Below are 11,302 nucleotides of genomic sequence, written 5' to 3'. Positions count from 1 at the left end.
GGTATACATCTTTTGTTTTCTTTGATATCCTGATACATGTTTGTTGGTGATTAATGATAACCGAAAAAAACATTATACCGCTAATCAAGCATTAAAAGCTTTGACTTTAAAATAAAATAAAATAGAAATAAAAAGTAGAACATATGTATGTGTTAATTTATTGCTAGATAGAACGAAAGAAGGTAAGAAGGTACATTAGTATGAGGCATTACAATGATTCAGTCATGAGTTGCATATATGATACATGATTCTCCAAACTATAACACAAGTAGGGTTCAAATAAGTAGGCGTGCATCGAAAAATAGCCCGACCTGATTTTGTTTATTCTCGATGGAATACAATAATTTCTTCCTAGAAAACTTTCTTTAAAACCAAAGTAAAAGAAAAAAGAAACACAAAGGGGAGAAAGACGATAGACATAACTAGATTTATATGTTATAAAAATAAGTGTGCATATAATATGTGTAAGTTAATAGTGTTTATAAAAAAATTATTGGTTAAAAGTTGTGGGGAATAGTTGATAACGAAAAATAATGTATTGGTAACTAAAATTTGATATGTTTTTTTAATAAATATGAAAAACTTAAAACATACATCTTTCTGAAACGGAGGAGGGTGTTTATTAATTGTTAAATTTCATTCGAAATCTATTAGCATCATTCAAAAGGTCCGAAAGCTCTAATCTAATACCATTGCAATTTTTTTAATAAAGTTACCATTGCAAATGTATTGTAAAATAAATTAAATAATTTTTTGGGCTTATCTGTGAACTAGCCATGTTTTGAATACAAATTAGGTGAATGTCATTGATTTTGACATAATATAATTTCTGACATTTATGCCTTAAAATATCCGGTTATGTCATTTTTCTTTGTAGGTATCAGGTAATTGTGTTGGAGTGGATAACGTGGCCAATAGAATATAAGATCAAAAGCACTTCAAAACTATTTCAAATAAAAGAAAGAGGAACCATCCACGTATACTTTTGTTGACCACATACATATGCATGAGTGTTTTATTCCATATCAACGAAGTAGTATAGGATTATAACTCCACCTACAACTCATTAATACTAAATCCCAATCGTACCACGACCCTTAAATACTAAGTCCTAAATTATAATCAATAAACCATAAATCCAAATATAAACCATAAACTCAAATATAAATCAAAAATCCATATAGAATGGAACAAAGAAAATAACATAGCACATGTTAGTGAATTTTGAATGTCTATGATTGCAAAGAAAAAGTTAATGTTGACACTAACCATACTCCCTCACCTTATAAATATTAAACTCTAAACTCTAATCATTAAACTCTAAACTCTTACCTAAATATAAACCCTAAATCCAAATATAAACCCTAAACCCAAATATAAACTCTATACTCAAATAGAATGGAACAAAATACATAGTATAGTACATATTGGTGAACAAAATACCACTTTCTTTATTAATCATCAAATGGAACGATACACGATAGGGGCACTATCAAACTTCAACCATACCTTCCAAATACTAAACCCTATATCTTAATCACTAAACCCTAAACCCCAGTATAAACCCTAAACCCAAATAGAATGGAACAAAACAAAATACATAGTATAGTACATATTGGTGAACAAAATAACACTTTCTTTATTAATCATCAAATGGAATGATACATGATAAATAAGTATAGTAACATACTATTTCACATTACATAACATGAATAAAACATTCATAATACATATTGTTTTACATTTCTATTCCATACGCATAAATATAGTATAGAATACAATGTTACAAAAACTGTTCATCTTCTCCGATCAATTCAAGAACATTCACAGCAAGAAAGATATGTGTAACTGACGACATCCATGGGAATAATACATGTAACCGCTTCGTAAACCGAAGAGATTAAGGCGATCGAGGGAAGAGTTGACAAACTTCGCGGATGTGTTGTTTACGTTGTCGGCGACTCCATAGATTTCAGATGCGCAAAGCTTTCCGTCAGTAGCCAAGCGAGCCGTTGCAGATGGGCATCTCCTAGGCAAAGCTACTCCAGAAATGGTTTTGGTGGTTACTCCAAAAAAAACCTGCCATTCCTACAAACTTTTTTCAAATTGTTCCCTCTTTTAGCTTTACACAGCAGTCCCTGCTCACAACCTTCTCTCAAACCCCTGGGCAATAGCCCTGCCGGTGAGGCGGCACAAAACCCAGAGATCCGCCTACCAATGGAGGCTGCCACCTCCGCCTCTCCTCCTCTACCGCCTAAAGCGCTTCTGGTTCTGACTTCCGGTGACTACCGGAGCTGAACCCAACATCTCCCACTTCAGAACTTGTGCTAGAAAGTTTAAGGGTTTCCTTGCTTCTAGTTCTTAACAAGTCAGACGAGCCTCTCTTCGACCTTAAGATACCTTCAAGGTCTCGCTTACTTAAGCCTTCCACCCACTAAAGCTCAGAGTTTTTGCATACCACCGGGAGATACCTACACCATGACCACTAGAAGACTTTCTATGGCTGAAAAAGGAAAGGGACTAGTCTCGGAACTCTACCAAGCTCCACGAAAGGCGAGAGTCCAGGTTCAAGCCCCTGACAACGCTTACCTTATCCAGAAGCATTCCCTCACGATTGTGGGTAAAATCACCAACCCCTCTGTGCAGAAAGTTTGGTCGTTGATCCCTTTCTTCACTGAGAAGTGGAGTAACGGAAGCAGACCGCGAGGCTCCGACCTAGGCCAAGGAATGTTCCAATTTCAATTCGACAGTGAAGCAGATTTACTTGAGGTCTTAGACAAAAGACCTTACCAATACGCTAAATGGATGGTCATAGTCCAACGGTGGGAATCGACGACAGCACCGGACTTCCCTAGCCTCATACCGTTCTGGATTAAAGTCCAAGGCATTCCCCTCCACCTCTGGACGGAACCTACTATCCGTACCATAGGGGAAGATATTGGGATCTTTGAAGCAGCAGAGATCACTTCACTTACGGTCCGTATGCGGGTTCATGTCAATGGACGTCTACCGCTGATTACAAGTTCTATTCTTGAATACCCAAATGGTGATGAGGTCGAGGCAAAGCTGGTTTATGAAAAAATTGAAAAACATTGCTCTTGTTGCTTTCTACTCGACCATGATCTCAGAGATTGCCTCCGAACCAAAGCTGAAAAGAGGGAAGCCCAGACAGTCGCCCCAGACACATGAGAACGCTCCCAGTCTGCAAGCTCCCCTGGAAGACGATCAACAAATACAATGGCGGGGAGATATGGAGTAGATGATCGCAGATACGATCACACACATAACCGAGAACCCAGACAGGAGCTCCGGAACAACGAAAGCCTGAGATACCACCCCCGAAACAATAGGGAGGTCTATGGAAAGAACACAACATCTTGGCATAGCCAGAATAGAAGATATCAACCCTATGCTCCTCCCCGCTTGGATTCATGTGGTACAGAAAGAAATAACTCACGAGGTGTGTCTTATCGCGAGATTTGTAGACCGGTGCAACTCCCTAGCAACCCTCTTCCCCCCACCCCCACCACCTCAACCGGTCCGAGAAAGATTATCTTTCAGACCATCGGGGAGAGTAGAGCCAAACCACGAGGAGTCAAGCTCCTGCAGAAAGATCGCTTCCAACCAATCAAAGGGGACTTCCTTGGGAAACAAACAAATAGTGATCCCCACTGAAGCTGTTAATGTAGCACGGGAAGAACTCCGAGACGCCATGATCCAATACACCTCGTGTGCTGACCAATCAGAGAGCGCAGTACGCAGGGAGAGGCTACGACAGTTCGACCAAACGGGCAGACTAGAGGAATCAGTGGCGCAAATGGCACGGGTCGCAGTGGCTAGGCAGAACAATGAGAACCCGGAACAGAACCCTGAACTCATTCACACAAACAGCCCAGAAACGACCTCAGCAGTTCTCCGATTAGGATCACCAACCCCACCTGGAATCCCACCAGAACGAGACCTTGATACAAGCCCAAGAAGAACCCCAGCTCTCCTCCGACTGGGAAAACCAATCTCACCTCCTAAAGACATGCCCCCTCCAGCACTAGAGGTGTTTTGACGCAAACCAGGGAGACCACCAGGGTCAAGGAAGGTCTCCAATAGTCCCAAGACTCTAGCGGGAGCTAGCTCACGCAAGCAAAAGGTCCAACAGACAAAAGCGCCCACTTGCAGACGTAGAATCCCGACACAAACAGGCATTGAGGCTGGAGCTGGGCCCTCGCGTAGGAAAAAAGGGGATTCCCAAGAACACATCAAACAGAAGTCAAGCTCCAACAACTCGGAGAATCAGCTTCTCCGTAACATGATCCCAACAAGTTCAAAGAGGAAGAAGGCGGATTTTCGGAATCCGTCAACTCTCGTTCCTTAAAAATAGCGAGTTGGAACTGTCAAGGTTTGGGGAATCCCTTGACAGCCCAAAGATTGCGGGAGCTCAAGAAGAGCGTCAACCCGGATATCATTTTCCTCATGGAGACAAACAACCCCAATAGCTTTGTTCTGAAAAAATTTGAGCAATTAGGCTACGAATATCACGATCTAGTCCCTCCTTCTGGACATGGAGCAGGAGGCCTCGCCCTCTTCTGGAAGCAAGAAGTGAACCTTGAAGTGCTGGACGCAGACCCGAACCTGTTTGATACTTACATTGAACTTGAGGGCAAAACTTTTTTCGCGTCCTTTGTGTATGGTGATAATGATAGATTTATGCGACAACGCCTTTGGAATCACTTGATCAATCTCGCGGATCTACGAGACTCCCCATGGTTTATTACTGGAGATTTTAATGATCTTCTATGCGCAAATGAAAAAGAAGGCGGCCCAGAGAGGCTTGAAGGATCCTTCTCGGACATGAGAACCTTCTTTGCGGAGGGTGAGCTCTTTGATTTACACCACTCAGGGGACTCCCTCTCATGGCGAGGACAGCGAGGAGAGCACTTCGTACGCTGCAGGCTGGACAGAGCTGCAGCAAACTCTAGCTGGGCTGAGAAATACCCAACCGCAAGATGCATGTACCTCGCCTATGAAGGCTCTGATCACCGGCCTCTCATTTCAGTCCTTGAACCCGGAAAGAAGAAACGCCAGGGAATCTTCCGGTATGATCGACGACTTAGGGATAATGCTGAAGTGACAACTATGATACAAACCGCTTGGACCGGAGCTCCAAATCTCTCAGTAACGGAAAAGATCAAGCTTGTCCGAGGAGTTATCTCACGTTGGCACAAGGAGCACCATGAAAATAGTCGCCTCTTAATTGATCAGAAAAGACGGGAATTGGAAGAAGCCCAATCATGTCCCGCAAATGACACACAGCTCATCCACCAGATCAACAAGGATTTGAAGAAAGCATATAAGGCTGAGGAAGATTACTGGCAGCAAAGAAGCCGGTTGCTATGGCTACGGCTGGGAGACCGTAACTCCAGCTTCATCCATGCAGCTACAAAGAACCGCAAACGAGCTAACGCATTTACAGTGATAGAGGACAGTGAAGGAAATCCAGTGTTCCAAGAAGAGCAGATCTCCCACGTCATAGTGAAATATTTTGAAAATCTCTTCACCTCGCTAGCCAGTGACCAGAGTGATATTGCGAAAGTGGTGGAAAAAGCGCTGCAGCCGGTTATATCCGAGAACGAGAATGAGCGTTTGATTGCACTGCCGTCCCCGGAGGAGATAAAGATAGCGGCTTTCTCCATCCACGCGGACAAGGCACCAGGACCGGATGGATTCTCCGCCGGCTTCTTCCACACCCACTGGGAGACAGTTGGAGCAGACATCATAAAAGAGATTCAAGAGTTCTTTGTGACAAGTCTTCTACCACCGAATATCAACGAGACGTTCATCCGCCTAATTCCGAAGGTCAACAGTCCAAAGACAGTCGCGGAGTACAGGCCCATATCCCTATGCAACATTTATTACAAGATCATATCCAAGATCCTCACCAAAAGATTACAGCCGCTGCTCCCAAGCATCATATCTGAAAACAAATCCGTTTTTGTCCCCGGGAGAGCGATCTCAGATAATGTTCTGATTACCCATGAGGTCCTCTACTTCCTCCAGCATTCCAAGGTGGAGAAACGATGCTCCATGGCGGTTAAAATCGACATGAGCAAAGCTTACGATAGACTTGAGTGGGAGTTCATCCGTTTGGTCCTTGAGAGATTGGGATTCCACTCTCAATGGATAGCTTGGATCATGGAATGTGTTTCTTCTGTTACATATGCCTTCCTCATCAACGGCTCGCCTAGAGGACAGGTTAAACCGAGTCGAGGCATCCGACAAGGAGACCCTCTCTCACCCTACATCTTCATCCTTTGTAGTGAATTGCTCTCGGGACTATGTAACAGAGCTCAAGAAACGGGTCAGCTGGCCGGAATTCGGGTCGCTAGAGGCTGCCCTCAAGTGAACCATCTCCTATTTGCGGACGACACCATGTTTTTCGCCAAGGCAAACAAAGACAACTCTCTAGTCTTGAAGGAGATTCTCCAACAGTACGAGATGGCTTCGGGACAGTCAATCAACGCAAACAAGTCCTCCATTACCTTCTCTAGGAAAGCTCCACTTTCGCTCAAGACAATGGTAAAGGACTGTCTTCAGATTTTGAAAGAAGGTGGCATCGGCAAATATTTGGGGCTTCCCGAACACTTCGGCCGCAAGAAAAGAGACCTTTTCACTTCGATAGTGGACCGGATCAAAGTAAAGGCAAAGGGATGGTCTAACAAGTTCCTCTCCACTGCAGGCAAGATGATCATGACCAAGAGCGTCCTAACCCCTATCCCATCACACGCCATGACTTGCTTTAAACTGCCCCGCTCTCAATGTAAGCAAATCCAATCGGCGGTAACCAGGTTCTGGTGGGACGGTGGGAGCGGCAGTAGGAAAATGGCGTGGGTCTCATGGACTAAGATGACAAAATCCAAGAAGAAAGGAGGCTTGGGTTTTAGAGACTTCGAAAGCTTCAATGATGCCTTTCTAGCGAAACTGAGTTGGCGTTTCTATCATAACCCTTCAGGCCTATTGAGTAGAGTACTCACCGGGAAGTATTGCGGCGATACATCCTTCCTAGAAGCCACACACCGAACTGCAGAATCCCATGGTTGGAAAGGCTTACTAATAGGCAGAGACCTCATGATGAGTAATGCAGGTTGGGCGATTGGCAACGGGGAAGATATCAACATCTGGACTGATCCTTGGCTCAGTCTCTCTGCCCAAGCTCGCCCTATGGGCCCGGCGCCAGAGCAATATCTCGACTGGACAGTCAAGCACCTTATGCTGCCAAACAGTACAGAATGGAACAGAGCACTCATACAACATGTACTCCCACTCGAAGAGCAACGCATCCTTAGCTTAAAGCCAAGTACGACAGGAACTCCTGACAAGTTGATCTGGCTGGGAACTACGTCCGGAGTGTACACGACAAAGTCCGGTTATCATAAGGCGTTAGAGCTTAGTGAAGAAGACCCGCTCCCGACCATGAATGTGATAATAGATTGGGAAAAAGGAGTATGGAACCAACATACGTCCCCAAAGATTAAGCTCTTTCTGTGGAAGATCTTTCAAAATGCACTCCCTGTCGGCGACCTCCCTGCCCTGAGAAATATTGGCACCACCCCAACCTGCACCAGATGCAACTCAGCTGAATCTATCAACCACCTATTCCTTCATTGCGATTTCGCTTGCAAGGTGTGGAGGCTAGCCCCCTTTCTTTCATGTATTGATACTAGAGGGTTGCTAGATTTAGCTACAGGTTGGCAAACCCTTTGCAATCTTAAGTGTCTGCCCCCAACGGGTGTCGCTCTAGGGCCATTGGCTTGGATTCTGTGGTCTCTATGGCTGGCAAGAAACAACCGTATTTTCAACAACAAAGACTCCACACCGGAGGAAGTGATCACGAAGGCCATTGCAGCAGCTCAAGAATGGCTCCGGGAACAAGTCTCGGGCACTACGCTGAAGGCTTCCTTCCCCTAAACAGAGACCTACTGAACCAACCACCATCACTTTGCTTCACACAGATGCGGCATGGAGGACAGACATCAACTTGGCGGGACTAGGATGAACTATAAAAGAAGAAGGACAATCTAGCTCCTTTATGGCACACTGCCACTTTGTCAACTCCCCTCTGGTTGCTGAAGGACTGGCTCTACGAGAAGCTCTCATCTGCTGCATCGCCAAGGGCATCCGGCGTGTAAGCTGCAAATCTGATTCTCTCTAGCTCATACGAGCTATCCATGAAGAGGCTCCTAATTCTCAGATTTATGGAATTGTCTCCGACATTTCAAACCTTTCATTTGCTTTTGATTATGTCTCTTTTAGCTGGATTCAGCGATCAGACAACAAGGCTACTGACGCTTTAGCAAAGCAAGCCCTGTTGAATGAAATTTATGTATTTTCTCCTTTGAACTTTTAAGTTTATGAATGGAAGTAGCAGTGTTACAAAAAAAAAAATCTTGGCGACCGAAGGTCATGGATATCGTTGGAAATTGGTACTCTGTAAACCATAGACATTGTGTTTCTTGGAAGGAGAAGAAGGTGGAATTGGCATTGTCTTGGGTAAAAGCCCTGAGAAAGTTTCTGGAGGATAATCATCATCAATGAAGCCATGGTTATGATTATGATGAAGTGGATTTGGTCTTCTCACCTTGAAAAATCTTTGTGGTCTTGATGATGATGCTGTGTGTCTTCTTAACCTCTCGGCTTCACAAATCCTCCATGAGAACACCATCATAATCATCATTGCTTCTATGCGTTTATTGCCCATTATTGTAAAAGCTGCTTTCAGAAAACAAGTGAGAATGAAGATGAAGAAATAGAGAAACTTAGTGTTTTGTATTTTAAGGTGAGAGTATTCAATATAAAGGGGGATACTGGTTGATACTATAAGAAAAAATATTCTTACTAACTATTATATAATACTATTTGTTGATAAAGTTGGTATACGGGGAGTTGATTATGACATGTTTTACATAGATTAAAAGTTATTCAATTATACTGGTATGAAAGTTTCGGTTTTCTACAACACCATGTATCATCGATGACTTATCTGTGAACTAGCCATGTTTTGAATACAAATTAGGTGAATGTCATTGATTTTGACATAATATAATTTATGACATTTATGCCATAAAATGTCCGGTTATGTCATTTTTCTTTGTAGGTATCAGGTAATTGTGTTGGAGTGGATAACGTGGCCAATAGAATATAAGATCAAAAGCACTTTAAAACTATTTCAAATAAAAGAAAGAGGAACCATCCACGTATACTTTTGTTGACCACATACATATGCATGAGTGTTTTATTTCATATCAACGAAGTAGTATAGGATTATAACTCCACCTACAACTCATTAATACTAAATCCCAATTTTACCACAACCCTTTAATACTAAGTCCTAAATTCTAATCAATAAACCATAAATCAAAATATAAACCATAAACTCAAATATAAATCAAAAATCCATATAGAATGGAACAAAGAAAATAACATAGCACATATTAGTGAATTTATTGAATGTCTATGATTGCAAAGAAAAAGTTAATGTTGACACTAACCATACTCCCTCACCTTATAAATATTAAACTCTAAACTCTAATCATTAAACTCTAAACTTTAATCATTAAACTCTTACCTAAATATAAACCCTAAATTCAAATATAAACGCTAAACCCAAATATAAACCCTATACTCAAATAGAATGTAACAAAATACATAGTATAGTACATATTGGTGAACAAAATAACACTTTCTTTATTAATCATCAAATGGAATGATACATGATTAATAAGTATAGTAACATACTATTTCACATTACATAACATGAATAAAACATTCATAATACATATTGTTTTACATTTCTATTCCATACGCATAAATATAGTATAGAATACAATGTTACAAAAACTGTTCATCTTCTCCGATCAATTCAAGAACATTCACAGCAAGAAAGATATGTGTAACTGACGACATCCATGGGAATAATACATGTAACCGCCTCGTAAACCGAAGAGATTAAGGCGATTGAGGGAAGAGTTGATGAACCTCGCGGATGTGCTGTTTACGTTGTCGGCGACTCCATAGATTTCAGATGCACAAAGCTTTCCGTCAGTAGCCAAGCGAACCGTTACAGATGGGCATCTCCTAGGCAAAGCTACTCCAAAAATGGTTTTGGTGGTTACTATGGATCAAAAATGGGGAAGAAACAACTCAGTATGTGTTTCTCCAAAGGTCACGATGTATGTGTGTTAGGTAAATATTATTACTTTAGTTTTTTTTTGTTTACAGGTTTTACCGGTTGTGTAAGAAGGCATAGTAGTATTATTATATAAAAGATGCATGGTGTATTGGTGTATTAGGTAAAATAGCTACTCTGCCAATTACCGTTTTTTTTTGTTGCTATAGGCTCCAATTTCCCTATCATCAACTCTCCAGAAAAATAATTTTCTTATTTATAGGAGAACAAAACAAGAAGACAAATTAACCATAATTTTCAAATAGTTGTATGAACCAATGCTTATTAGAATTCTTGTTATATATGCTTTGTAAGCATCCTTACGGAAAGTTTGATGTTCTATAGTATAAGTTATTATTAATTAATTAAATCTAACAAAGAATTAATGGTGAACTTTAAAAATATGAATTGACTGATTAAAGGTAGATTGTATGTTTCTAGAGGTGGGAGTGGGTAGGATGTTTTATATTTTTGAATGGGTCTCTAGGGGATTCATATAGTAGATGTTAATGAGCAAAATATTAGGGTTTTCTTTAACAAAAAAAAATTAAGACCTTTGTTCTACAATCTTTTCCAATATGTAATTAGCTGCTTGGTGATATATGTTCAGACGGAAACAGTTCCTTTTTAGGAGAAACTCGAACTCGTGAACAAGAACTCAACCTCTGCCAAAAGAGTCCTTGCGACCAATTGAGTCAGAACTACTATAAGTTGTGTAGACAAATTTCGAACTAACAAAAGAAACATCTAAACGTTATTAAATGTAGCATTATAAACTTCAGTTTAGCAATTATAAACTTCAGTTTAGCAATCAGTCATTGAACTATATATGGTTGATATCAACGATCACAAATCACACATAATTTTCTTATTGGTCAATATTCTATAGCGACTAATTTTCTTATCCTCGTATATACACCTCTCACTAAAAGAAAACAGCAAGGATACTGAGGGAAAAAATCATCGGAATTTCGTCGGAATAACGTTATTCTGACGACATACTGACGAAACAAGTCCTCGGAAATAATTCCTCGGAATGTTTTCTTTCCTCGGAAATCCCTCGGAATTTTCCGACGGAATTCCGAG

This window comes from Brassica oleracea, chromosome C6 (assembly GCF_000695525.1).
Source record: "Brassica oleracea var. oleracea cultivar TO1000 chromosome C6, BOL, whole genome shotgun sequence".
Taxonomy (NCBI): Eukaryota; Viridiplantae; Streptophyta; class Magnoliopsida; order Brassicales; family Brassicaceae; genus Brassica; species Brassica oleracea.
Note: the sequence above shows the minus strand (reverse complement) of the source record.